General features: G+C 35.2%; 1 protein-coding gene and 1 non-coding gene across 5 annotated transcripts in view; one reads left to right on the top strand and one right to left on the bottom strand.

Annotated features, from left to right (window-relative positions):
• The window catches only part of LOC106661724 (DNA-binding protein D-ETS-3-like), a 248,056-nt gene that overhangs the window by 85,752 nt on the left and 134,669 nt on the right, over window positions 1-27,635 (top strand). For 2 of the 4 annotated variants that reach the window (XM_024229821.1, XM_014385293.2), the window contains one exon: window positions 19,866-20,109. The exons of the other annotated variants lie outside the window; for them this stretch is intronic. The gene's annotated coding sequence lies outside the window, so the exon portion shown is untranslated. The remainder of the gene's footprint in view (window positions 1-19,865; window positions 20,110-27,635) is intronic. 4 annotated transcript variants of the gene reach the window in all.
• Trnav-aac lies at window positions 18,186-18,258 on the bottom strand. The gene has a single exon. It is a non-coding gene; the product is annotated as a tRNA-Val (tRNA).

Here is a 27,635-nt window from a genome sequence, read left to right as displayed (position 1 = left end):
ATTTTTAACAAGTTGTTGTTTTCTTAACAAGGGTATTTCAAACTGCAAGGCTTTATGAACCCTTGTAATGCCGCTGTTTTTGAAAAAGAAGTCAATTTGGAAGTATGTCGGGTTTGAATTCAGGACAGACTAGATTCCAACCCGGGACCTTGTGCTGAGCGCCTAAACCGTTGCGGCCATCATCCCCTCTTATGTATTATCCTTGAACAATGATAAGACATAGACAATAGCCATAGAGATGTACTATTGGTCCCTATCAACCATTCTCAACCGGAGAGAACGACGCTACTACAAAACCTAAATAGCTTCCTTGACCTTTTGATGATTTACCATAGTTTTTTCCATTCTCACCAGTATTGTGTGTGAGCTGGTCTGGGATCCGTGCATAAAAATCAAGCTATCTTAAACTTTGAAAATAAACAATAGTCTTTTAACACGGTCTAGTTCTAATGATAATATATTGTGAAGTATTATAGGTTAAAGGAACTCAGTACAGTTATATTAATAGATAATAAAATTGTACAACGTATTGCTTGCCCGAGTAAAAGTAGATGATACATTATTTTTCAGAAATGTGATAGCTTAATTAAAGCACCCCACAACATTTACTCTCAACATCCACAAAAATTTGTATTTCATTTTGGAAAGATTAAATTAAATTGGGGAAAAGGTTCAATTTACTATGCAAAAAGCTTCTTATGATTGGAGAAAGATTTGAATTTGATTGGAAAAAGATTGAATTTTATTATGAAAAAATGATGTTATTGAGAGAAAGTACTATTTAGTTTGGAAAAGTAGAATTTGAATAGAAAAAGATTGAATTGGGTTTAGAAAAGACTGAATTTTATTTAAAAAAATTTCTATATGAAAAAGGAAAAGTCATTTTGGTTTGAAGAGTTATTTGATTTGAAAAAAGTTGAATTGGATTTAGAAAATTATGAATTTTATTATGCGAAAAGCTAAAAACGACTGGAAATAGTTCAATTTATTTCAGAAAAATGGAATTAGATTCGAAACAGTTTGATTCTGATTTGGAAAAATTTCAATTTCTTTATAAAAAGTTAGAATTTGATTATGCAAAAATTCAATATTATTGGAAAATTTGAATTTGATTTGAACAAGGTTAAAATTACTTTACCTATTACTATTAAAAGTGAAAAAATGGAATTTGATTAGAAAAAGATTTTGAACTGGTAATAATTGAATTTGATTCGTAAAAGTTAACTGATTATAAAAAAGTTAAATACAATTGGGAAAAGTTCAATTTATTTTGGGAAAATTTCAATTTCTTTATAAAAAGCTATAATTTGAATATGCAAAAGTTCAATATTATTGGAAAATTTGAATTTGATTTGAGAAATATTGACTGTCATGGGCAGGTTCAATATGATTTGGAACAGTTGAATGGAGTTTTAACCAAAATTAAATTACATTTAGAAAGATTAAGATAGACCAGGGAAAATGTGCAGGGTTTAATTTGGTTTGAAAAAAGTTCAATTAGAATTTTAGAAAGTAGAATCCGGTTTCGAAAAGGATAAATTTGACTATGCAAAAGTTTCATATGATCAAAAATAATTCGTTGTAATTTGGAAAAATTACGATTAGACCAGGATAAAGTTCAAAAAGTTGAATTCTATTTAGAAAAGGTTGAATTTTATTATTTAAAGGTTCGATGCGAATGAGAATAAGTTTATTTTGATTTTTAAAAAATTGATTTTTAAAAAGTTAAATCTGATTGGAATTTTATTATGTACCAGTTAAATATGATTGAGGAAGATCGAAATTTGGTTAGGAAAAGTTGAATTTGATTTGAAAAATGTTGAATTTTAATATGCAAAAGTTCAATGCCATTGTAAAAATGTTAATTTGTTGTTTATTGCAAATTTTTTGGAAAAAGTTCACAGTATTTCATTAGACTTGTATAGGACATAAAATGGGCTCGATCATAGAAAAATTACACAAAGCCACCACCGTAGACGGCGAAAAGCAACAAAAGAACAAACGGAAATAACTGGAAGAAAAATCACTGAAAGATTTACCTTTAGAGACTCTCAGATAAATGGATATGTAATTAGCAGTGTTAATACCTGTGTGAGGTGAAAGAAGGTCGATTAAACTTTAAGTATAAACTGACACCGTGGAACGCCTCAAAAAATCGAACCCCTAACGAGAAATACACTGTTTGTTTACAAAATGTTATTTTCCCATAACGGAGCTAATGGTGTGAGCTTGTCTGTGGGATCGATGATCGTCAAGAAAGAGGAGGGGCTGGTCATTGTATCGTTAAACTGGCTAACGAGTACAATATGCCCGTGGCGTTGATGAGAACCGGAGGGGGATCGGCGAAAGAGGAGCACGGCATATGCCTGTCCTCGGTATCACGTGCATCGGCAAGAATCAATTGGCGGTTTAATGTGCCGTGGTCTCCGTCAAAATTTACGACGCAGTGTGCTAGGACGGGCTCACTGAACGTTAATTGTCCTATTGTTGAATTCGAGAGGATTTTAATTGTACGACTTTATAAACTGACAGCCGTTCAAATTGCCGTCAGAATCAAAGCTTGATCATGTAGGATTCATTCTACGTTCATAACCAATCACCAATTATTATAATATTTTTAAATTTGTTTCATGTCTCATCTTTTCTTTATGCTCATCCTGCTATTTCTATTATTTATTGTTTTGTGAGGCAAATAAAGGCAATAGGACTATTCTAGGGGTGTCGGTGGCCGCAATGTTTTTGGCGTTGACACGGCGCTCATCACTGTAAGGTAAATGTTCCGGGTTCAAATCCAGCGGTCCTGCAGTCGAACCCGACATACTTACGAATGGGCTTTTTTTCAAAAACACCGGCACCCCGAAAGTTGATATAACCTCTACGGTTGCGAACCCTCGTAAAAAAATGGTTAAGCGCCAGTCTTTTATTTTTAACAAATACAAAAATAAAAAGGAAAAATATAGCTACACAAGGATCAAAATAAAATTTGAATTTATTTTTTAAAGATCTCAGTTAGGATCGAACTACAATTTATTGGCTATTGGAAATTGGCTCCTTTCTTTTTGGGTTAGCTATTTTCCAACGTATTTTTACAAAGTATTGAATAAAGCATTTATTTTTTATACTACCATCTAAATTTTTGGTATATGCAAATCTTAGAATAAAACAAAATGACATTTGACACTAGGTTAGTAAGAATCTCCCAGGATGCCATATCTAGTGGGGTCTATGTGTTATGTCTCTGTGCCCAACAGGTCGCAAGTCCATTGCCGCTTAATCCTTGGAGGATTATTGGTAGTTCGGAATTTTAGGTTAAATACAAAGATATTGGGGTGTAATGAAAGGGATTTGTGGAATTTTATGTACTGTGATTTTTTGACATCTTTCTCAAAAGGAATTATTTGGTGGATTTTGGACTGGGAAATCTTAATTTGATTATAGTTGGTAGTTTTTGTTAAACTCCACAGTTCGATGCCTTATGGGTTTATTACCGTCTCGTATATGAGTCGTTTGTTGTGAAGCGTCAGTTTTGATCGTTTGTCTAGAAGAGGTGAGAGTTTTGTTTTTGTTTTTGTTTTTGTTTTGTAATGCTTAGTCAGATCCTGCTTTGCCCCTCTTGTATGTAACTATAGGAAGAGATATGTATGTAGATATTATAACAACAATGTACCAGGCTCTCCTTCCCATGGTTGAGACAGGAAAGCCAGAACGGATAGTTCAGTTTAGCCTAGGCATTGGAAGAAAAACGAAAGAAAAAAAATCCCGCTGAAAGCCAGTCAATTTTTTTTATACACTTTGATTTTTATCGATATAAATCATTTCTGTTGTATGGCTCATTTTTGTTATGATTTTCATCTTATTTTATATATAACCAACTCCACGGTTCATATCTTCCCTATTGATAGGTTGAAAAATTCCAAGTTCTCCGTGGTTGAAAACCTTTATTCAATTTAGTCAATTAAGTGGCGTTCCTGGCCCATCATCAGAAACTAAACATAGTGAAATCTCATGGTATAATTCCCAATCTGAAGGGCACACCCATCAGTAATTTCCAATGTTTGTAAATAAAAGTAGATTTCTCTATGTTTAGTTACTGATGATGTACCAGGAGCCCGAAACGCCATGTAATTTACTAAATTGAATGAAGGTTTTTAACCATGGAAAACTTGGAATTTTTCAACCTATCAATAGAGAATTTATGGTTTTGTTTTTTGGTATTTTTTTCCTTTTGACTATCAAAGTTGACTGTTTTAGTTTTGCCCTTCCGGCCCATATTATTAATTCCCATATTAACTAATTATTCTTATATTGTTAGCTGGTACATTTTTTTATTTTTAAAGAAACAATATAGATGTAGATAACAATAAGATTACTTTGATTTTGAGGTAGTTCACCGGCCACAAGGTTTTTGTTAAACCTAATAACGGAATATAATCCTTCCTTAAAAGAACCCCTGATAAATAGGCTTTCTACCCGGCCAAAGAAACCTCATACCGACACTTTATTTTACTGTATTTTATCTGGATTTCAATTTGAAAATGCATTTTTCAAACTGAAACAATTTTTTTTTTTTTTTGTATATTGGGGAATATTTATAACAACATTCTATCCAGACTCTCCCCTCTATGTTAGAGGCAGGAAAGCGAGGGCGGATAGTTCAGTAGCCTAGGTATTATTATAATTCCTTACCTTAATTACATCCCTTAAAAGGACCCCTGATAATGTAGATGTAGATGTATTGGTCGGGGTGTAATTTACTGCGCCCTTTAAGAGCTATTGAATCTCCCGTTCTGTGCCTACAGCTCACCGGTGAGTCCTGTTTCATCAGAAAACTTGATTAGTTGGCCCGGTTTCAGTGGTTGAAGAGATATGTTTATTGATAGCATTATGAACGTAAATGGATAAACGTTATGGGTTGGCTTTTATCGGGATTAATTTTTATCCTCCACTTTCAGACAAGGTTCTATGTCGAATAAGTGATTCTGTAGGAACGACGTTAAAGAATGCGATTAATATTGAAGGATAGCAAGGATTCTTCGCAAAAGTGTGAATGGATGTGTCGGGAGGTCAGCGGCATATGTGGAAAAAAGGAATGGACCGAGGATACTACCCTATTGGACTCCAGCTATAACAGGGTCAGAGAAAGACATTCCCTGGCTGACCTGAAAAAATGTGTCAGTCAGGTATGATCAAAATATGAGAAATTAGGTGAAAGGAAGGATGCTCATGAGCTTCCACCCGCATGTCAAACTGTATTAAAAGCTTAAGCTACATCAAGGAAAGCATCCGAAAAGTACTGCATCAGTTCAAGAGAAGAAGAGAGTGTCTACAACTCGGCAGTGCTGGATTGTGGTATTATGTTTAATGACAAATGTGTGAGATGGGATAATATTTTGTTCTTATAGAATAGGAAGAATTCTTTTCAGTAGGAGTCTCTCAAGAATTTTTTCTCGTATAGGTGAGGATTATCAGGCTATAATTGAGGTTAGGTTTATGAATTTGTGTTGATCATTTTGAGGTGGTGGGGACCGCGGTAGCCGAGTGGCTAGCGTGAGAGACTCTCGGCTCATAGACGCCGCGGTCGTGGCGATTCCCACCGTCGCCTTTTTCACGATAACCCCTTTCCCAAATATGAACACACATAAAAGAATTCGTCACCATAGTTCATCAGTGATCATCATCCAAGTAATAGTTCTTAGGACAGCATTATATATATTAAGAAAATAGGAAGAATGAAAGGATGCCAGGGATTAGATCAAATACAGGAGCTTTTTTTTGGGGGGGAGGGAGTTTTCGATGATGTACTGGATATATGAAGGGTACAAAAATTGTGGGTGGAAGGAAACGAGGTAGTGGTTGGACTAATTACTTCTCTATGGTTTTTGTATGAATCGTGTTACTTAAGATTAAAAAAAGCTTGGTAACTATTCTTCGTAGTCCATCAAACATAAGCCATCAGATTTGCACATATTATCGAACGTGTTTGTTCATAATCTACCGCCACTTTTTCAGTCGATGGCAAGTTTGGTCGTAAAAAACCTCTTAATCCCAAATTTCCGTAAATTGAGTGATAGCAAATAATTAATTGATTTCATTTATTTAGGTTCGAAATTCATTTTGTATTTGTTGTTTGTCTTTTCCCTTAATATCTTAATGATTCTGGAGTAAAATTGGTCATAGGTTCTAACAGGTTGGACGTTTCATAGACGCCTGTATTCCAGACAAGTTAGTAGTTGGCGGATTATACTGGTACCACAGTTCCCTAATCCTGATTAGGGGTCATCTTGATTTCTGGAGTTCCTAGCTTTCATGAATACAAGAACTAGTAATAGAATTGAGTTATTTAGTTTATTTGTCTGTGTTTGTAGTGTTCAAAATAAAATGTAACAAAGCATGAATGGAAATATTTATAACCGTACTCGATGACAGTTTGATCAATCTTCGTAGAGAAAAAAAAAGTTTTATTGTGACCATCGCAGCCTGTTGAGGGCAGAATTCAGCTTACTCACGATGACACCCGCCAGTAAGTGTTAGTTTTTCATTCGAATCTCTATTAACACGTCCACCGGGTGATTCAGCCAGGGCCATTAGTCTAGTCGTCACTTGACTGTTTACTACCATCGGAGCCTAATGGCCCTCGTGACCCGATAATTGTTTATACGCAATTGTACAAACAGAGCGGAGCGAAGATGGGGCAGGTATGCAGCGATGAGGTCGCGTGGCGCTTCCACCCTTGCCGCTCGGCATCCCGTCATGGGAACGGCTCACCCCTTATTACATTATATTCATACCCCAGTCACGCTCTATTCTGCACACCCTCGCCCAATATACGTTCGTTATTTATTACCAGCTCATTGTTTCCTTCCAGCCAGTTTTCTCTTCCAGTCTTTTTTTTATTCCAATCGGCAGATCAGATTTTATGGGCAGGGGGCTGAACGTATATTGTAAAAAAAGTGTAAAACAATCGTAGGGGCGTGCGAATAACTCTTGTTTTGCAGAATTGGATTTTCACTCTCCCTGCTCGGAAAATAATAAAAAACCCGAAGGATAGCTATCAGCGACGATATGATTATTACGGTTGTAACGTACGAAATGTCAGTATTTACATTTTATAGATCGCTTTGACATATCAATTAACCACTTTCTTTATTACAGTTTGTGTTTGGCAATTCCATTCTAACAAGATCAATTTTCTACCCTCGCCCTTATCATGCGCACTTCTCTTTACGGGTAAACATTTTCCCAGATTTAACTTTGCCAATTGGTATCGTTGTTGCATCTCCTCGAGTAGTAGTAGCAAACTCTAACCATTCCGACGAGCACATTTTCCTAATCAACATCAAGTTGATAAGGGGCGTCGGTGGCCGCAACGGTTTAGGCGTTGACACGGCGCTCATCACCCAAAGATCCCGAGTTCGAATCCAGCGGCCTTGAATTCGAACCCGACATACTTACAAATGGACTTTTTTTCAAAAACACCAGCACCCCGAAGGTTGATATAACCTCTGCTGTTGCGAACCCTCGTTGAAAGAAAAAGAAAAAACAGCAAATTGATATGTACGACTACTTTATTAATAGCGGTGGTATTTCACGTCGTTGATTACACGACATTTGAAAAATGGCAAAAAGGAGGGAAAATTCAAAACGTAGGGTTGAGATGGGCAGTTAGTGTCCGAGTGGATCGAGGTCACTATAGCTCTAGTGGTAGAGCAGCGGCGTATCTAGCCGAAGGTCGTGGGTTCGAATCCAGCTTGTGATACTGACGTTTTTATCTCAACCAAAACCTTAATTAATTGAAAATACGTGTGAATGTTAATTGTAAAAACGAAAACTACTGATTTCGAAGATTTGTTTTTATTTGTCCAGGGAGAGTTTATAGACTATAAAATGAGCACACATAATGGTCGTTAAAATTTACTAACAAGATAAATAACAGTTTTTATCTCCCCGAGCAACGCCGAGTTAAAAAGCTAGTTATTTATAAAACTATAAGTGTAATATTGATACTCATATTTTACAAATTTGATTAAAAAGCCTACCTTAAATTGTACTGAATTTATAATTGATTATTCGTCGTATTATATTTTAAAAGATATGACCATTTTGCACCTATTATGTACTTATTACCAATTAACGATTGGTGAACAATAATGCTTCAGAGGTTTCCTTTTTCCCAACTGGAGGAAGAAAAAATATTTCGTTTTAACTTTTATAACATTATTCGTAAATGTTATTAGAAAATTTTCCAAAAGGAATTCTTTTGAAGCCATAGATTCCATATTGAGTATAATTCATTGTAAAACCAAAATGCCACAATTCCAGCACTGGTTAGTTACTCTCCCCACTGCCTGATCTGACAGATGTATCAGATTTGTATAAACCTATACAATTTGTTCAATGTATATATTGTAGATAGCACTTAATAAATTATATATATATATATATGTATATATCAAAGTTTTTTTGGAGCAATTTCCTGATACCAGGGTTCTTTTTTAAATAAAAACAGTAAAGAAGTATATACCCAGAGTCGTCTTCAACGTTATGTCCAATTTGATCAAAAAAATTATGCTTCACGGCAAAAAGTAAGTCCAAAACGTTTGTGTAACAGTACGTATTGCGAAAAAAATATGTAAAATCCATCGCAGAGGCGAGAGAATATATCTCTTTTTGTAGGATTTTCACTTTACCAGATCGGAAATAAAATCCGGTGGGATCGGATCACGGACGATGTAATTACTACGGTCGTAACGTGCACAAATGTCAGTATTTCCTGCTTAAATTTCTCTTCGATATATCAAATAATTTTTTTAACATTGAGGTGTAATAGATCAATAGTATCTAACATGATCTGGATTGACCCTAGTTTGCATTTTTCCAAATACTTGTGTTAAAATTTTGAAGGTTCTTATGTAAGTATTTAAAAGATATGATTGCAACATAGCAATTTCATACGCGTTGTGCTACCCGGGTTAAATAAAACAAACGTTTGATCGAGTTTATTTCGGGTGATTAAATCTTCGGGTCCCCAGACTGTGGGGTTGGAACATGTTGTACTGAATGTAAATGAGTTAATCAACCACTCGACAACAATCAACTTTACCCTCTACCAGTTCGTACCCCGCAGTCCTAGATCCCCCTGATACTGTCTCTAAAGGCATTTGCAATTCTATGAATACATAATTCATATTATTCGGTAACGAGCCCCTCTTATCACGGTGCGTGCTCCTGTTTCCCCAAGGACAACTTTATAGTGGTGTTTGACCGGATAAATGTACACGGAAGAGATTTACCTGTTTGGAATTATATATCAAGCGATGAATTAATTATGTGTCTGACTCCGCCTTCCAGGGTGCGATTTATGAACTGACTCTTATCAATGACTGTGTTTTCATGAGGTTTTTGTAAACAATCTCTACCGCATGGACGAAAGATAGTCTCGTTACGTTCTATCACAAACTGAAACAAAATCTCTAATATTAAAATTAGTATGGACATTTGATACTGATCATTTGGCCAAATTTACAATAATACCCTTGTTAAATAAACCGATAATATTATGTTGTTGTTTATGTAAGAGACAAAAGCTGAAAATGATTTGGCCATTAAAAGCGCAACTCTTGTTTTAGCCACCGTAGTTTTTTGGTGGCTCGTGGTTATATACAGAGCTTCTGCAAGCTAATTGGTTGCAGTGGGGAAGGCGAGACCATTGTTCACAGTGATGACACTAGTGGATACTTGGAAATCATAAATCATAAATGAATGAGTCTTTTCAAGCCGCATGCCAATGTTGAAGATTGTTCTGTGCAACACTTTCCTCCAATTCACTAAAAAGTTTTCAGGAACATCATCACATAGGGGTCACCTCATTACTGACCGAGGTTTTTGGTAGCCTCTGTCATGGGTTGAGCCGTCCAACTCCGTACTTTTGTACAAGAGATGGTCGATGCAGCGGGACTGTAGATTCGGTAGAGCGCGAAGGGACTCGCGCAGAAGGCTGCCACGTCCGCTGGGGTGCGGGAAATGATGGGAATACCCTTGTTCCTCTTGTAGTGCTGACTGTTGCTTCATTAGTGAAAGTTGAGACTTCGTCGATGAATCTAAAATAAGCAGGTTTTGCTCCTGTTTGTATACAGAACTGCTGCAAGCTAATTGTCTGCAACGTGGAAAGCTAGACGATTGTTCAAACAGATTGTAATGTAAAGGGATTTAAACTGGGAGCTAAATTGAGTCGCAAGCAGTGTATGCGACGTGACGCGATGTAACGCCTCTTTTAAGACGCATAAGGAAATAAAGAATCAGCGCACATTGAGACGTGACGCAGCACAACACAGCAGTACCTGCAGCATCCGTATAAATTTCGCGCTGTGTGTAAGGATACTTGGATATGTAAATGTGTAATGTCGTACTTTACATTGTGGGGTATCATTCTTTTCCAAGATGGACGGTCTGTTCCATCTGTCTCAGCGATTTTATTTCAGATTTCAGCTTTAGGATCGGGGGTATCAAAAGTTTTATATATTTACGGTCTGTTATGTACAGCGAGGAAAGTTACGTGTCTATTATTTTTATGGAGGCCAGGGAAAGAAGGTATCTTTGTCAAGAGAGTACAGTTGAAAAGAATCCTATAGTGCTTTGTATCTATGAAGGTACACTCATTCTCTAGTACAGATGCAGTTTTTACTTAATACGGTTGAGAAAAACGCCTTTGGGTGTTGATCCCTTTCTCCAAGCGACCAGCGTAAACCGTCATTCGAGACCAAGCCGTCCACAAAATCTCCGATCGAATTGTGAAAATAAAACTTTGAGGTATCTTTCACCAATCGACACGCCAACATAAGGTATAGACAAATATTCAGCCATCAAGCTAAACCTTTGTCATGTAATTTGATTTGATACTCAATTGAGTCGTACGCCAATTGAGAACGTTGCAGAACGATCGGGACAAATGACTGGTTTTACATGACTGGGACGAAAAGTGAACACGATTGGGACGCTAATAATAGTGAATGGAGACACGATTGGGACATTTGGGAATTTTATTGCAATATACAAATTTGTAATATAAACTACATTATAACACTACATTATTTAGCTAATAAAGGTCTCAGATAAATGGAAATTGGGTGCGGTGAAAATTGCACTTCGTCAAAGTGAATGAATGAAATATAACGCGTTACTATTATTGTATCGTTGTTGCAGTTTTTTGACTAGCTTTTGTAAGGTGCGCGGTAAATCTGAGCATTTTTTTTAAATTATCGACGGTTTTATTTTACTCAAAAGAAGTCTAGAATGAGGATTTTCTGAATTAGATTCAATATTGGGAAGGAATTATTTTTTTTAATGTAAGTTCTTTGTTGAGATGAAAGATGTCACGAGCGGGATTCGAACCCACGACGGCTCAATACGCCGCTGCTCTAAACACTTTAACTATCGTAACTACGATCCACCCGTACACTCCACATCTCAACCTAAATCCATCTCAATTTTCCCTCTTTTTGCCAGTTTTAGCCTACTAAATCGATTGGAAAGGAATTTAATTATTAAGGACGATTTCGAAGGAAAGAGAAATATAAAATTAAGGTTTAATAGTTTGCTTGTTTTATGATGTTGGCTGAGTTTGCATGTATCTGTTCTGTAATTAATTTTGTTTTCGTATCTCTGTTAATGTACACCATTAAAAAGTTGCGTCTATATTTGTTTTTTTTCCATGTTTAGTATTTGTATTTTGTAGAAATCAAAGTTGTCTTGTTTTTCCGTTCTTTTTCTCTTCGTCACAATAGTGCAGTACACCCTTATCCGAATCGTGTTTTGCATTCTGAGACCTTTCACTTAGCCGCGTCCTAATTCGGTTGCGGCCCTTGAGAATATGTTCTCACAATGTTTAGTCTGATAGTCTTGTCTGAACAGAAACTATTCTAAAGAGTTTACTATTGGTAGTAGCTCGACCTCATAGTTGGTACATTGTTTTGCTTGCCTAACTTTCCTTGGATATTGTCTTCATCTAAATGAGCCACAACAGTACTCAAGACTTTTGAATTTCTTTTGCTTCTGTCAATAAAAATCTGTAATTTAAAGTCGGAATATTTTTGGTTGTAGGGTCTAAGAAGCTCCGACACTGAACCAGGATTCAGCTAATGGTATATTGTGCTTACTAACTTCCAGTTCAAATCCTCGATAGTACCATTTATAATTTTGTACTCTAAGGTCGAAAGCTTGGCAGTAGGCACTAAATTTGCTTTCTTCGTCAAGGCCAAACCTTGATCCAGACTGTTCGTAAGATATCGTTACTAGTGAGAATGGAGTAAATCGACAACCGATATCGTCACGTAACAAAAATTCGCGGAATCTATTTCATCCGTTGTAACCCGGAGTGGGTTTAACCCCTCAATTATTCGCCATTAGGTAAATAAACTTACCCCGACTGGTTGAAGACGGGTCAGAGCTATACTTACTCAATTGTTAGACTACCGGATGATAACAAACATTTTGATGCCGTGCCCGGCTCTTCCGTGCCTCCGGGCCATTAGCGGCGGGATCAATCAGAGTACAGCTGCCTCCCCTTCCACATTTCTAATTACTTAACACCGATCGCTATCTCTATCGTTAACAGAGTTTTATTTCAGCTATTCATCCACTCTAGATTAAATGGCGTTGTCTTCTTCTGTTTAGAAATTTGACGAAAATTGGGAAATTCTTCTGCAAGTATTCACCAGTTTCGATCGATAAGAAACTTAAGGCCAATCTGCCATCTCTTCTTGTGAAAATAGTTTTTATTCAAATTATTGCTATATAATAGTTTTGGCTTTTCGCTTATTCACTAGTTTTTATCACTGCAAGTCTCTTTTTTCTCATTTATTTATTTTACAATTGCATACAAAATGCAACGAACAAAGATTATGGTGTTTTTATATTGAGGGTATGTTTTATATACATATACACATGCACAATATGTATGCACATTTACATGTTTGGTGTGAATTTGAACAGCCACCATCCAGCGAAAGTGGCCGTAGTTGGCCATTATGGAGTGAATTCAGCAGCTGTCCCTAGAGTTGCCGAAGTTACAAAATCAGATGGTCGCGAGGCCACCTGCGCTTCCAGCTTCTAAGAGGGGTGGAAGGAAGGGTTGAGGTGGACAGGTTGCGAATTAACGGGTTGTCATGAGAGGATAGTTTGGAGTGAAATTTATTTAACGGGACTAGGCTAGGTTTGGGACGTGTATTATTTTGAGAAGCGGAGTGGATAGGATTGGTGACGTAGAATATCAACTATTGTGCGACGGATTTTGGATTGTACGGATTGAATTAAGGCTGGAATGGCTGTCCCGTACAGTTCAACTCCGTAGGTACAAATTGGGACGATTAGGATAGTGTATAATAGTTTTTTGTTAAGTAATGTCAGTTTCGATCTATTGTCAAGTAGTCTCTTCAGCATTTTAAATCTAAGGTTAATGTCAATTCGTTTTAGTGGGGTATATGAATTCCACTTAAGTCTTTTGTCCAAGTAAAGTCGAAGATATCGTATACTATTCACTTGAGTAATTGGGGTACCTTATAAATAGACAGGTAGGACAGTTTTACGATTAAGGGTGAAAACCATGTATTTTGATTTTTAACTGTTTAACATAATTCTCCACTGTCGAAGCCAGGGTTCAAACATATGAAGATGGGATTGGATATGGCAAGCTTCTGAAAACAGATAATTTCCTGCCATATTCTTCCGTGCAGTATTCCGTACATAACAATTTCTTTGATAAAAAACATACCCGGAGTGTAGAAATGAATAAATATTTCAATTAATTAAGTTTTTTTTCCGTGGCCATTTCATTCGTCTCCGAGAATCAAATAGGTTACACGACATTTGAAAAATGGCAAAAAGGAGGGAAAATTCAAAAGGTGGGGTTGAGATGGGAAGTTAGTGTCCGATGGATCTAGGTCACGATAGCTCAAGTGGTAGAGCAGCGGCGTATCTAGCCGAAGGTCGTGGGTTCAAATCCCGCTCATGACATTGACTTTTTTATCTCAACTAAAAAAACCTTAATTAATTGAAATATATTAACTGGTCAAGCGGACCACAACAACTAGTGAATCCTTTTTAAAAGGATAGTTCCTACCAACAGTAAGACAGTTTTGCAACGAATCGGATTTCGAGCCCTTAGCTCATCATCAGGTTGTAGAACTCTTTCAACCTTATGATGACCTAAGGGCTCGAAATCCGGATCGTTGCAAAACAACTTATTGTGAGTAGGAACTATCTTTTCAAAAAGGATTACCCGGAAAGATTTCAAGGCTGAATGTATTAAAATGCAAACGTTAGTTTTATGACTTTTATTCTACAGAAAGGGAAGAGTTATCAGTGAACTCCTATCTGCTTCATTGATATTGCATTAGTCTCGTTATTATGACTTTATTTTGGATGCATTGCTTTGAAATATTGTTTTCTTTGGGATTTCACTATAGTAAGGGAAAAATTGTTGTCAATGGTTCACTTTTAGAAATATTTGCTAATTTTTATCACTGCAAGCTTCTGAAAACCTAATTTCTTCAAATTTCTTGCCATATTCTTCCAAACAATAGTAAATTTATCAGAAGAATTTCTTTAATAAAAATATCTTGTGCGTTTTCAAGGCTGAATGTGTTAAAATAGAACTTAAAGTAAGGTTACAAAAGTTTGTTTTATGACTTTTAATCTATAGAAAGGGATAAGTTTTCAGTGATCTCCTATCTGTTTCATTGATATTGCATTAGTCTTGTAACTTTATTAATTATAACTTTATTTTGGATGCATTGTCATAAAATATTGTTTTCTTTGGTATTTCTCGATATTAATGGAAAAATTGTGGTTTGATTCACTTTTAGAAAAGTTTGCTAGTTTTTATCAATGCAAGCTTCTGAAAAGAGATAATTTTCTGCCATAGTCTTCCGTGCAATAATACATTTGCCAGAAGAATTTCTTTGATAAAAAAATATCCTGAGAGTTTTCAAAGCTGAATGTGTTAAAATAGAAAAAAAGTTAATTTTATGATTTTTAATCTATAGAAAGGAACGAGTTATCAGTGATGTTCACCTCTCGGTTTTTTTAATTTTTTTTTTAATTTCCCTACATTAAGGGGAAAAATGGTTGTTATGATTCACTTTTAGAAATATTTACTAGTTTTGATTACCACAAGCCTCTGGAAATTGATCAATTTTTTCCAAGTTTCTCTGGACAATAGTGAATTTATAAGTGGGCGTCGGTTGCCGCAACGGTTTAGGGGTTTGCACGCTCATCACTGTAAGGTAAAACGCTCCAGCGGCCCTGCATTCTAACCCGACATACTCATAAATGAAAAAAAAAAAAATAAAAACACCGTCACCCTGAGGGTTTATATGACCTCTGCTGTAGCGAACCCTCGTAAAATAAAATGAATTTATCCAGAAGTATTTCTTTGCCGCCCATCTCCGATTCCTTTCCATTCATTTTAACGTACGTTGCCAACGAACGGTCGCGTGCTTGAGATTGTGATCAATTCCACTGGCTCACCTGTTGACTCAGTGTTTGCGTTAATTACATAGAACTGATTCAACTGCGTAAAGGGTCGATTTTTTTTTTATAATGGAATAATTAAGTTGACGCGTGTCTGGCTAAATAAGTCTCATTACCACTGGGAAAATGTGACTAAAAACAGGAAAAACAGCAACGTACCTACCTGATCCAGTGAAAATCTGTAAACGTATTCAAGGAGAAAAATAATTACGAAAAGGATTGTGGCTATTAGGACAGACATAATGAGGTAATATTTGTCAAATACCTATGCCTAGATAAAATGTGCTTATGTAAGATTTACCTCAAACTACCATCATTGCATTTTCATTTAGTCTCTCACTCCTTCCTAAATATCTATTTATCTAGCAGTTTTCGTTTTATCTATTCTATTATCTATGTACCTATTTACCTTATGTCCGTACATAACTCAACTTATACCGATACAGCACCGTGCATTTGACTTCGGACATACCACTATACTGAGCTAACTATTTGTCTGTAGATTTTAAATCTGATGTATTATTTTTTACCTATCTGTCTATGTGTCTAACTATTTTTCTCTCTACCTCTCTATCTCTTTCTCTCTTTCTTTATCCTAGTATGTGTTACTGTTTCTCTCACACTATGTAGATTTTCATTTCTTATTCATTTCTAATAATAAAAGCTTATTGTTCGACTCTTTCTTACAGAATGAACTTAACTTAACTTATGAACTTTTTTCATGAACTCCCTCACTCACTCTCTTCCTCTCAGTTTTTGTCTTTGTCTCCCTCGCACGCATGGACGTTTTTATATCTTATTTCTCTCTAATAATTAAAGCGTATTGCTTTACTTTTTCCTTAAATATTTTTTGTTTTTATCAATATTTTATTATCAACTTTTTCCACAATCTCACTCTCTCTCTCTCTATCTATCTATCTATCTATATCTATCTATCTATCGATCAATCTATGTATCTATCTATGTATGTATCTATCTATCTATATATCTATCTTTCTATGTAAATATCTATCTATTTAACAATTATCTTTTTTATTTCTTCTATTATCTCTGTACCTATCTACGATATTTCCGTACAAAACTCAACTCTAAACATTCAGTACCGACTATTCGACAACTTCGAATCTCCCTCTAGATTGAGCTATGTATTTATCCGCATATTTCATATATCTGTCTATCTATCTAATCTATGTATCTAACTATTTTTCACTCTCCCACTTTCTCTCTCTCCTCTCTCTCACTCTCGTTCTCTCCCTCTTTCTCTTTCTCCTAGTATGTGTTACTGTATCTCTCACTATGTACGTTTTCATGGCTTCATTAATAATTAAAGTGTATTGTTTGACTCTTTCTTTCAGTTTATTTTTTTTTCAAAATTTTATCGTCAACTTTTTTCATGAACCCCCTCCCTCTCTCACCCTTTTTTCAATATCTGTTTTTCTGTTTTTGTCTCTCTCACGTGCGTGTGTATCTTATTTCTCTCTAATAATTAATGCTTATTGTTCGAAACTTTTCTTGAAGTTTTTGTTTTTTATCTATATTTTATTATCCACTTTTTTTGAATTTCTCTCTCTCTCTCTCTCTCTCTCCCTCTCTCTGACTATTCTATGTACCCAGCGTTCTATCTAAATTAGAAAACAGAATATAGTTTCTGCTACTTCCAATAAATCGTTATTACCTTTGGAGGAATTATAATAAATTTTCAGACTTGTATTAGTAACAGGTTAATATTTATTTGTATATGAATATCCGCCGAATTTTAAAAATACTATTTTTATGATGGATTTTGTTGTGATGCCATAAAAAATGGTACATAAAGTTGATTTTAATTTTTTCAAATTAATCCAGTTACGGATACGGCTGATCGTCATTGCCCATAATTGTTGATAAGGGTGTGATGCGGTTTTAGGACTGATTATAAATCAAAGGGGCGATCGTTTTGGTGGTGGGATGGGGGTTGAGGACAACTTGCCAGATAAACACAACCCGCACAGGAAAACCGTCTAATTTACAGGCACAAGTTCCCAGCTAGCAACTAATTCCGAATGCCAGTTTTCCAACTCCCTAGCACTATTGTCATGGTAAATTTGCTACAATATCTGCGTTGGCTGGTTTAATTAATTCGGACCAGGTAGATTTAGGGTTGGTTTCCCGTTTGCAGTTTGCCGTTTCTGATAAGGTCTCGCTTAGCTTGACGTCAAACCACCGGTACACTTCCCCTGAATATATCAACTGGAGCATTCCATCAAATTGTTTCATATCCATCTCCTATATGGCCATGTAGATATGTAACTGGTTTTTTTTTACAAACGATTTTATCGAATTGATGGAAACGTCATTAAACTCCAAACATTCGGGCAATTGTGACATAAAGTAAAAACATTCATAAATATTATCTTGTGAAAGCTTTACTTGTGTAAATTGGGAGATATTTTCTTTAAAATTATACCATTTAACCCTGTGCACTCCTCAATCTAATTACTTTCTTTTCACTCGTTATTTATGCCGGATATCCCTGGTCTTCATTCAACATAACTCCATATTTTGTACCTGGAACCCCTCCCCAAGGGTTGAGACAGGGTATTTTAAGACTAATCAAGAAGGGCAACTATTTATAAAGTCTTTCAATAAATTAAGGTTTTTAGTTGAGAGAAAAAAGTCAGTGTCACGAGCGGGATTCGAACCCACGACCTTCGGCTTGTTACGCCGCTACTCTACCACTTGAGCTATCGTGACTTCCGTCCACTCGGACACTAACTTCCCATCTCAACCCCACCTTTTGAATTTTCCCTCATTTTTGCCATTTTTCAAATGTCGTTTAATCTATTTGATTCTCGGCGACAAATGAAATGGCCACGGAGAGCTTTAGTGAAGATATACTTCATTTTAACATTAAAGTCTCTAGTTTTCGTGGTCCCCGTGACCAATTAATGTCTTTCAATTAATTTAGCTTTTAGTTGAGTTAAAAACGTCAGTGTCACGACCGGGATTCGAACCCACAACCTTCGTCTTGATACGCCGCTACTCTACCACTTGAGCTATCTTGACTTCCATCCACTCGGACACTAACTTCCCATCTCAACTCCACCTTTTGAATTTTTCCTCCTTTTTGCCATTTTTCATTGTGTGCATTATATTATGTTTCATTATGCCATTTTTTTTATCTCAAGTAAAAACCTTAATTAATTGAAAGATATTAATTGGTCAAGCGGACCACGAAAACTAGTGTACTATTTATAAAGGTGTACCCGTGAATATGGAGCTAGTCGCTTTAGGATGCGCCCTACATCCAGGGTTACTTCTGTCTATCCACTGTTCATGGTAATCGTGATTATTTATTCAGGGAAGAGCTTCGAGCCTCCCCGTTTTTTAAAGACGGATGGTTGACGGTTCGTAGGCTCACTCCTTCCGGTTACGTCCACTGCGTATTCGTGGGATAACAGGTGCGTTGTCTCCTTTAGGTCGGTCCTCGAAGGGAAGGAGGTCGCAGGACCGAGCGAAGTTATGTAAGTGGTCCTGGCACGTCACTCCACCGTTCCTTACCCAACGACCGATGTGCACCAATTGGGACGAAGTGGACGCGATCTTCACATTTTCGCATGCTCTAACCTTTTCGTCCACTATATTCTTCTGAAGAGCTTACTTTTAGCTTATTTTATTTCAACACCCATGTTATAGGGAAAAAACAAAAAAGATTTGCGATTGTAAGCTCATCGCACGGCATCGCATCGAGTGCGTTGTAAGCAGGTCTGATGTTGATTTTCCTACAGTCAGTGGAAGCTCCTTCCTTTCTAGCTTTTACTTTCGCCATATCGTATCGCACGCCGTGTAAATGGGCCGACCTTAGTAGTCTCCCTATCCTCTTCGAATCTCGATCTCTATGGTCCGTCTAGTCTCGCTATTTGACACATTATTAAATTGAAATAGTTAAATTACGAAAATAGCTTTGTGTTGGTTTTCTTCTTAAAGACATTTTAACGTACGAAGAACTGATGAATTCTCAGACTTTTTCAATCAGCGACAGTTGAAAATAAGTAAACTTGGCAAGATAGATCGTTTGATGAATAAATTATAATCAGGTAGCCCTACATAATTACACTATCGATTATGTTGAAAATTAATTAGCTTAGTGCAGTGTAAACAGTGAAAATGTATTGCAAAGGCTAAGTATCTTTGAGGGAAAAGACTTTCCACTGTCATCGGTGAACTGGCGTAGGATAAAATATGGAAATAGATACGAGGGCTGAAGGACGGCCCGCTTTCATTTTTATAAGAGCATTCCCCGTTCTCTGGGAACGACTGTAATATATTAATTGCGCAATAAATTCTGTTTATTTTTGAAGGTGGTCCGGGGGAGGATGACATCAATATGGGAGGTGGTAGGAGGATGAGCATGCGCTTTGTTGACGGCCAATCCAAAAGCTCCCCTTCCAACCCCTACTCTTTCTATCCTTCCCTTCTCCACCCTGAAATTTAATTAGGGTGATATGAGGGTGGTAGCGGTGTAATGTCGGCGACCATCATTTGCCGTGCTACTTCCCGTCATGAGAGCATCATACTATTAGAAACAGCATACAACAGATAAACGTACGTACATACCCATTCTGAGTTACTAACTTTTCCTGTCATACTATTAATAATATAAACAATCATTATTAAACCACAAACCACATAGAATATTAGGACTAAATCATCAATATTCGTTTTAAACCTTAAATTAAGCGAGGAGAAAAAATGTGTAGAGGGACTTTAATAATAGTACTTATTTATTCTACTTTATACAAAAAGTCATATATCACGATATGTAAACACATTAAACTACCAGGCAGTGGTTCGGTACTAAATCGTCATTAAAAACAGAAACATAATTAAGTTTACATATTCATAGCTTTTTCTCATAAGCCAAACGTAATAGAATCAACACATTTTAATAAATATTAATTACTTTATTGTGAAAATATATTAAATAGTTAAAAATTCAACAAAACAAAAAATGGACAATTTTCTCTCAATTTTTTTCTCTTTTTTCTTATCATCCTCTTTCCTTATACCCTCTTCTAGCTAGAGAAGAGCTACATTGCTTCTTTCATTCATTTCACATTATTTCCCCATCAATTTTCTTATGTCTGTCACACATTTGGTGATCATTCTCATATTTCTCTTTTTTCTTACAATTCTCTTTTCTTATACCCTCTTCTAGTTGGCACACTGCTTTTTTCATTCATTTAAGATTTTTTCCCCATCAATTTTCTTATTGTCTGTCACACATTTGGTGATCATTCTCATATTTTTCTTTTTTCTTATAATTCTCTTTTCTTATACCCTCTTCTAGCTAGCACTCTGCTTCTGTCATTCATTTAAGATTTTTCCCCCATCAATTTTCTTATTGTCTGTCACACATTTGGTGATCATTCTTATATTTGTTTTGAATTATTACATTGCAAACTTTTTCTTTTGTTACTGCCAAGGACTGCGTAACAAATCTTCTCTAGTGGCGACAAAGTATTCCTTATGTTTTAGAAACAGCGAACAACCGATTCATGCTTGTTTTAATTATTCTTTAATACGATGAGAATGTGTAAAGAAGTTCTGTATAAACCATATAGAATTTTGGGGCAAAGCATCACTATAAACAAGTATTTTGGTATGTAATTATGGAACTGCACACAAGTAATACGAGACAGGCTATGTTTTATTACAAATACGTCTTAATTGATGAAGATTTATTTGGCATATACTTAAAATCACTCTCTCTCTCTCTCTCTCTCTCTCTCTCTCTCTCTCGCTTTCTCTCTGCAACTCTTTCTCTCTCTCACTCCATTTTTCTATTCACTTTCTTCTCAATCTCTCTTTCTTCATGTTCTATTTTACATTATTCACGATATCTCTTCATGTTATTTTTTTCTCATTTTTATATATAAATCCTATAAATTCAATATATGTAGTGAATAAAAAGAATTGCAATGCAACATATACAATAAAAATTAAGTATGGAATTGGTGAAAATTCAGCAAATAAATATCCAATATAAAAATGTCAATTTAAACTAGCCAAATGACTAATTTAAGTCTTTTTACGCGTCAATTTTATTTTTGAGTAGCCTGCTGATTATGCAATTTTTACTTGTAGTGTTTATGTTTCCCTTATTTCCGTCACGACCTCCGGCAGCCGGATTTTAAATGTCCGCGTTCACTCTTATAAAAAAAAACTCCTAAACAACCAACCATTATGATTTATTGTCACTATAAAATTTTTAAATGTTTTAGATATTAAAATATAATATGTTAAAAATTAAAATAATACCTTTCGAACCAAGTGGTGAGCATTTATTTAAAATAAAAACTGATAAATGGTTAACTCCGTCCAATTTTCTTCTGATTGCGAAAATAAAAAGACATTTTGAATAATGTTTATTTTAACTTAATACCTTTTGAAAATGGCAGCCTTATAAGCACAATTTATAGCTCTAAACAACACGACGCTTTGTCATCGTACAAATATTCCAACAAAAATGTTGCCACTTTTATCTGCTTGTAAGATCTCTTTTTTTAATGTAAAAAATACAATAAATAAAGATCAGTTTTATTCTGGATCTTCAGTTCAAAGTTATTTGATTTATTAATGTATTTTTTCTACTTCTTTATTGTATACATACATATATACATTCAATGTAATTTCAATGCATACTATTGTATACATACTATATTGAATTACAACCGACCTCCTCTGAATGTCCCAATTGGATTAACAGAGTAATTAAAAATAAAAATAAATTACAGTCAGTCTAACAAGCCTTAAAGTGGGACTACGTAGGCAAGATCATCGTATCAAAAACTGTTGATATTTAATGACAATTATCTGGTGTATCCCGATTTTATTGATAACAGCCTTTAGTATTATAATTATGAATTTTAAAAATCTAAAATATGGTAAAGAACGTACTTCAAGCTTTCGAGAAATCTTTCTCCTTTTATTAGGACGTTAAAACTATTATTCATATTTCACATGGTCAAAAAACGTAAATATTTATATATAGAAATGAAACTTATTGTCAGAAACTTGGCTGTATTTACTTAAATATATAATTGAATTACTTACGTTTTGTCTATCAGATTATATATATATCATAGNATAGAGAGAGAGAGAGAGAGAGAGCATCCGTCCGTGTCTGAGGTCAGTTTGGCAAACCTTAAAATGACGCTAGGAGGACAGTTATATGTATGGAAGATCATCAATTTTATTGATATCAGGGTTTAATATTACATTTTTGTATTAATTTAAAAGAAGATAAACTTCGTCAAGTTTTCGAGGAATATATCTGATGCATCTACCCTATCAGTTTCAAATAATTGTATTTATTCGAGAGTTGCTTTTTCATTCTCAGCAAAATTCAGAAAAGCAACGAAATACTTGTCAGGAAGAGAAATGAATCTCTAGAGTTTTAAATTGCTTTTAAATGAGACGTTAAAAGTGTATTGTTTAATACAATGTTTCGGTCAGTTCTGCTGTATGGATGATGAGATGTGGGCTCCCTGTCATGCAGATCAAGTTGAAAAGGAAACAGCTAAGATTTCTGAAAAACTTAATATATTAATCAGTATATTATACTAACTATAGTCGAACAGAGGTTTTCTAAATAAATTTCTAATCCAGAAACGTTGTTATAATAGTCTGGTCCGATCTTAAAAAAAATAAAGAAAAGAAAAAAAGAAAGAAAAAAAAAAGTATTCCATTTAATTAGGTACAAACATTAAAAATTCTCTAAAGATCATCTGTACTCTACATAACATAAAATCAAAAATTCTAACATTAAATGTAAAAGACATAAGTCTGGAAATTACTTCTCAATCGAATACCAACTTCTGAAACATTAGTCAATGTGGGCGGTTCATAAATAATCTCGAACGCTGAAAATATTTTAAAAGATTAGGTTATTAATTCATTTAAGGCAACTTAGTGACCAACACCCAAACCTGCATTTAAATGGGCAAAAGTAAATCTTCTCCAGATCATCTTTGCCCCACTTACTTTAACAGAGAAAAACATGTCTTATTTTTTGTTGGATTGTCCTTTTTTTAAAATTCAATTTAAAAAACATGAACTCATGAACGTTGTAATATCAATTATATGCTTATTTAAGATTATAAAATCAATTAAAAAAGTACTTTTTTATTTTTGATTCCTTTCAGAAAAGACAAAATCTGCTCAAGTTGCTCGAAATAGAAAATTAGAAATATAACTAAATTGAAGTTATTAGGTTTCTGTTTATTTGTTTCCACAGTTTAATCTTCTTTACGCAGTGTAAATCTCATGTTATTTTGTACAAATATCTTTCATAGAAAACTTGGCAAAATAAAATTAATAATTTGTTGCAACAAAAAATAGAACAACCTCAAACTATGTTCAAAAGTCAAATTTGAATAAGAATCAAATTCTTAAACAAAAGAAAGAAAAGATGATTCAAGATTGTACTTGATTCATCAGGCTTCGAAATTATTATTCTTATAATATATAATAATTTCTTAGTCCTGATGTAGGGGCGCTATTCCTCAAAAGCTAGAGAGACTGTCTTGTCTTCTTTTTTTCAAATTGGCCCAAATTCATAATTTACAAAGAACTTGATGAAGAAGAAATAAAATTCACTCTAAAATGAATTCTAATACAAAATATTACAACTTTTGTAGAGTAAACAGGTTGGTAGAGATAATGTTTTCATAAATGCTATAAAAGCTATTATTCGTACGAAGCTATGTTTGTCTAATTGTTATTAAATTAGGTTATTTTTTGTTCTGCACCCAAGAGTCGGTTCAGTTTCTATCCTCAACCCTTTTTAGTAAATAACAAACTGTGTTGTAACATTAGAGCTATCTGGCATACATTAGACCTGGCACTATCAACACGACACACAAGAATGACACATCTACACGGAAAACGGACACTTTGAGCCCTGAAGATGATCTCAATAAAGATCGAAACGTTGGCACGATAAAGAAAATGTTTTTGTAAAACCTACGTAACACCAGACCACACCTCACGATCTCCAAATAATCATTAGCCCTACCTATTAGTATAGAAAAAATTAAAACGTAAATTTTGAATTTTGCATTAAACAAATCGTTTTTTAAATTTCAATCCACAAAGGAACACTTTGGACTTTCTTCCTACTTGAATTTTTATCGAAAACAATATTTCCCGTCGTAATACACGGTGAAGGACCCATAAATAGAGCCATGCGAACAAACTAAAAAGGAAATGTATGGTAATTAGTGATCGTTAAGTGATCTACATATTTTGGTTAAATTTGAACAATGTACGTAAATCCCAGGCCCTGAAGATGATCTCAATAAAGACCGAAACGTTGGCACGATAAAGAAAATTTTTTTCTGAAACCTACATCACACCCGACCTCATCTCACGATATCTGAATAATCGTCGACTAACGGTCACTTATTCAGTCATCACCACACAAGACAAGATGTTAAAACTGTTCAAGACTTAAAATAAAAAACTTATAAAGTTTTTCGTTTATTTTTTAAATTCATTATGTTTAGTGATCTCATTGACCAAATTACTTATTTCAATTCAATCTTTTTATGCAAGGTTTTGGTCGAAATGAAAAAGTGTCACGGGCCCCGCTACCTTCGTAGCTATCGTGATTGTTTTTTTGACTCCTATATTCAGGATTTTTCGTTTCAGAAAAATATTTTCTTTATCGTACCAACGTTCCTATCTTTATTGAGATCATCTTCAAGGCCTTGTGTTGTCTGCATTTCAACAAAAAGGTTCTCTGATTGATAGCCGATGCGAGTTTCTTCTCATTGTTGGAGATGTCCTTCAGAATACTTTTTGCTTCGTGTCCATATGCAGTTGAAATTATTTCATAGAATCCCGTGTTCTTCGTTCTTCTCGTGTAGAAATGTGTGGTGATTAGTGACCGTTAGTCGATGATTATTTCGAAATTGTACATATGTCCGAGTGGATCGAAGTGGCGATAGCTCAAGTGGTAGAGTAGCGCGTATCTAGCCGAAGGTCGTGGGTTCGAATCCCGCTCCTGACATTGACTTTTTTATTTCAACTAAAAACGTCAATTAATTGTTTGTATTAGGTTAAATAAATATAGACAATTTTATAACCAGATTTCAAAAACATTGAAATATTTATTACATGCTTATGAACTTGCGGTTTTAAAGATTAATTTAGGCTTTTGATCGCGTTTGCCATTCGGACTTGATGATTTTGCTGGAGCACATTATTCCTTCTAGTAACATTTCATCCTTTGAAGCTACCTCACTGATTGCTACTTCCGAGTCATTGACGGGCCGGCGCACAGAGAGGCAATTTCCTTACAACTGACTCCATTTCACTTTTCTTGCTGTATTTGAGCCAGAGAATAACGCTGTAATAATGGTTTTATTGTTAAAAATTGATTAAAACCAGTAATCAATGCTGAAACCTGAAAATTATTTTTGCAATATGTACAGCTATTTTCTTAACATTACCCTCCACCCCAACCAGCGGTTCGTTGTAGAAACTCGTTCACCCTAATTTCCTTTTATAAACACCCCCAAGTATGAGATAAAGACCAAAATTTAACATTGGGATGGAATCAGGTTGGTTAGGTAAGGAAAAACCATCAATATTGGAAGAATTTTCGGTTTTTTAGACGTTCTAAAAAAGCTTCGTTGTTCTTTGCTTTGGCACCGTTGTTTTTCTCTTCTATACACATACAAGTACTATCTTTGTGGATTTCAGCTGCCTATTCCTGCCTATCTGTTTGCAGCATTATTTCAAATAAATTTATTTAGTCTAAAATCTATAAAACATAATAAATTTTGCCCTTTCTATTTAGTTGAAGCAGTCTGCCTTAACTATTACTGTTTTTCTCTGTGTAGAATCCGAATCAGATATCAGAAATATCATATCATGAAAGGATTTTTTTAAATAAAAAAGGTTCTTCGCGGACGAAGTGAAAAACGTTGTTGACTTGTGTAGTGGATACATATTTTATTTATTTTAAACTCAAATTTACAATTATTAGTCAGAAATGTATTGGGAAAAAGCATTTTGGTTATTTCAAAACTGAATTGTTGACAATTTACTTGCAAAAAACCAACTTAAATGCCTTTTTTTATGATTTATTCGTGATCAGAGTTAAATGTCCATTAAAGATAGAGGATTCAGAATTTGTTCTTATCTTATTTTCTCTTGGTATTTGCACAGACTGTGCATAATTGAGTCCATCTGAGTCAGTACGCTCGATTGTATTTTGCAACGAGTAGCAGTTATTTGTCTAACGCCCACCATTTTGGAAGGTTTGCTGTGGTCCAATCGATTCGAGAACGGTTTCACTGAATTCAGCGTGTAGAAAAACAAAAAAACGATACGCATGATGATTATTGATAATATTTGTTCCATTTTTGATTTTGGACCACAATTCTTGATGGTTTGCAGCGGTCCAATCGATTCGAAAAAAGTTTCATTGGATCCAGCGTACAAAAAACCTAAACATACAAAATTTGGGGATCTTACTTCAAATAGCTTTCGTGTTACTGAATTTCTTTCGCTATTTGAGTTTTGGCCCCATTGTGTGGCGCCATCCCCAAACTTCCCTATCCTTGCCGAAGTACTTCAGGGCAGATGTTCCCATCTTTACTCATGGGTGTTGAGACCCATGAGGATCTTTAACGTCCGGACTAATCCCCAAGGGGACTTCTCAGACGCCTAGTGTTCTCGAAAGAACACCGGAAGATTTTACATGCATGGACTAGTCAAATCCCTTGCCTAGCGAGGTGATGCAATACTAACCAAGTTCAGGAGTGCCCTAAAAAGGGGTTGAAAATGTGCCTTGAAAAAGGCAGTTTTGTGGTTTCCAGCACAGCCTTTTAGCAATGCCTTTCACCAACCCGGAGAGATAGAGAAGGCACTCTATCTTCGGTTCCGGTTGGCCGGTACTCTCCAGCTAAGGTACAATTTGTTTACAAACCACGACCACAACGAGTCCAACCTCAATTAGTAGAGCCGCTTGGATACTCCACTTCCTTGGTTCAGTATTATTTTTAAGGTGGGACCGATCGCCCACCCGGGAGGTCATAGGAACCCGTTGCTTGAGGTGT

Source organism: Cimex lectularius, unplaced genomic scaffold, assembly GCF_000648675.2.
Source record: "Cimex lectularius strain Harlan isolate CLEC.00 unplaced genomic scaffold, Clec_2.1 scaffold317, whole genome shotgun sequence".
NCBI classification, from domain to species: Eukaryota; Metazoa; Arthropoda; class Insecta; order Hemiptera; family Cimicidae; genus Cimex; species Cimex lectularius.
This window is presented reverse-complemented; position numbering and strand designations above follow the sequence as displayed.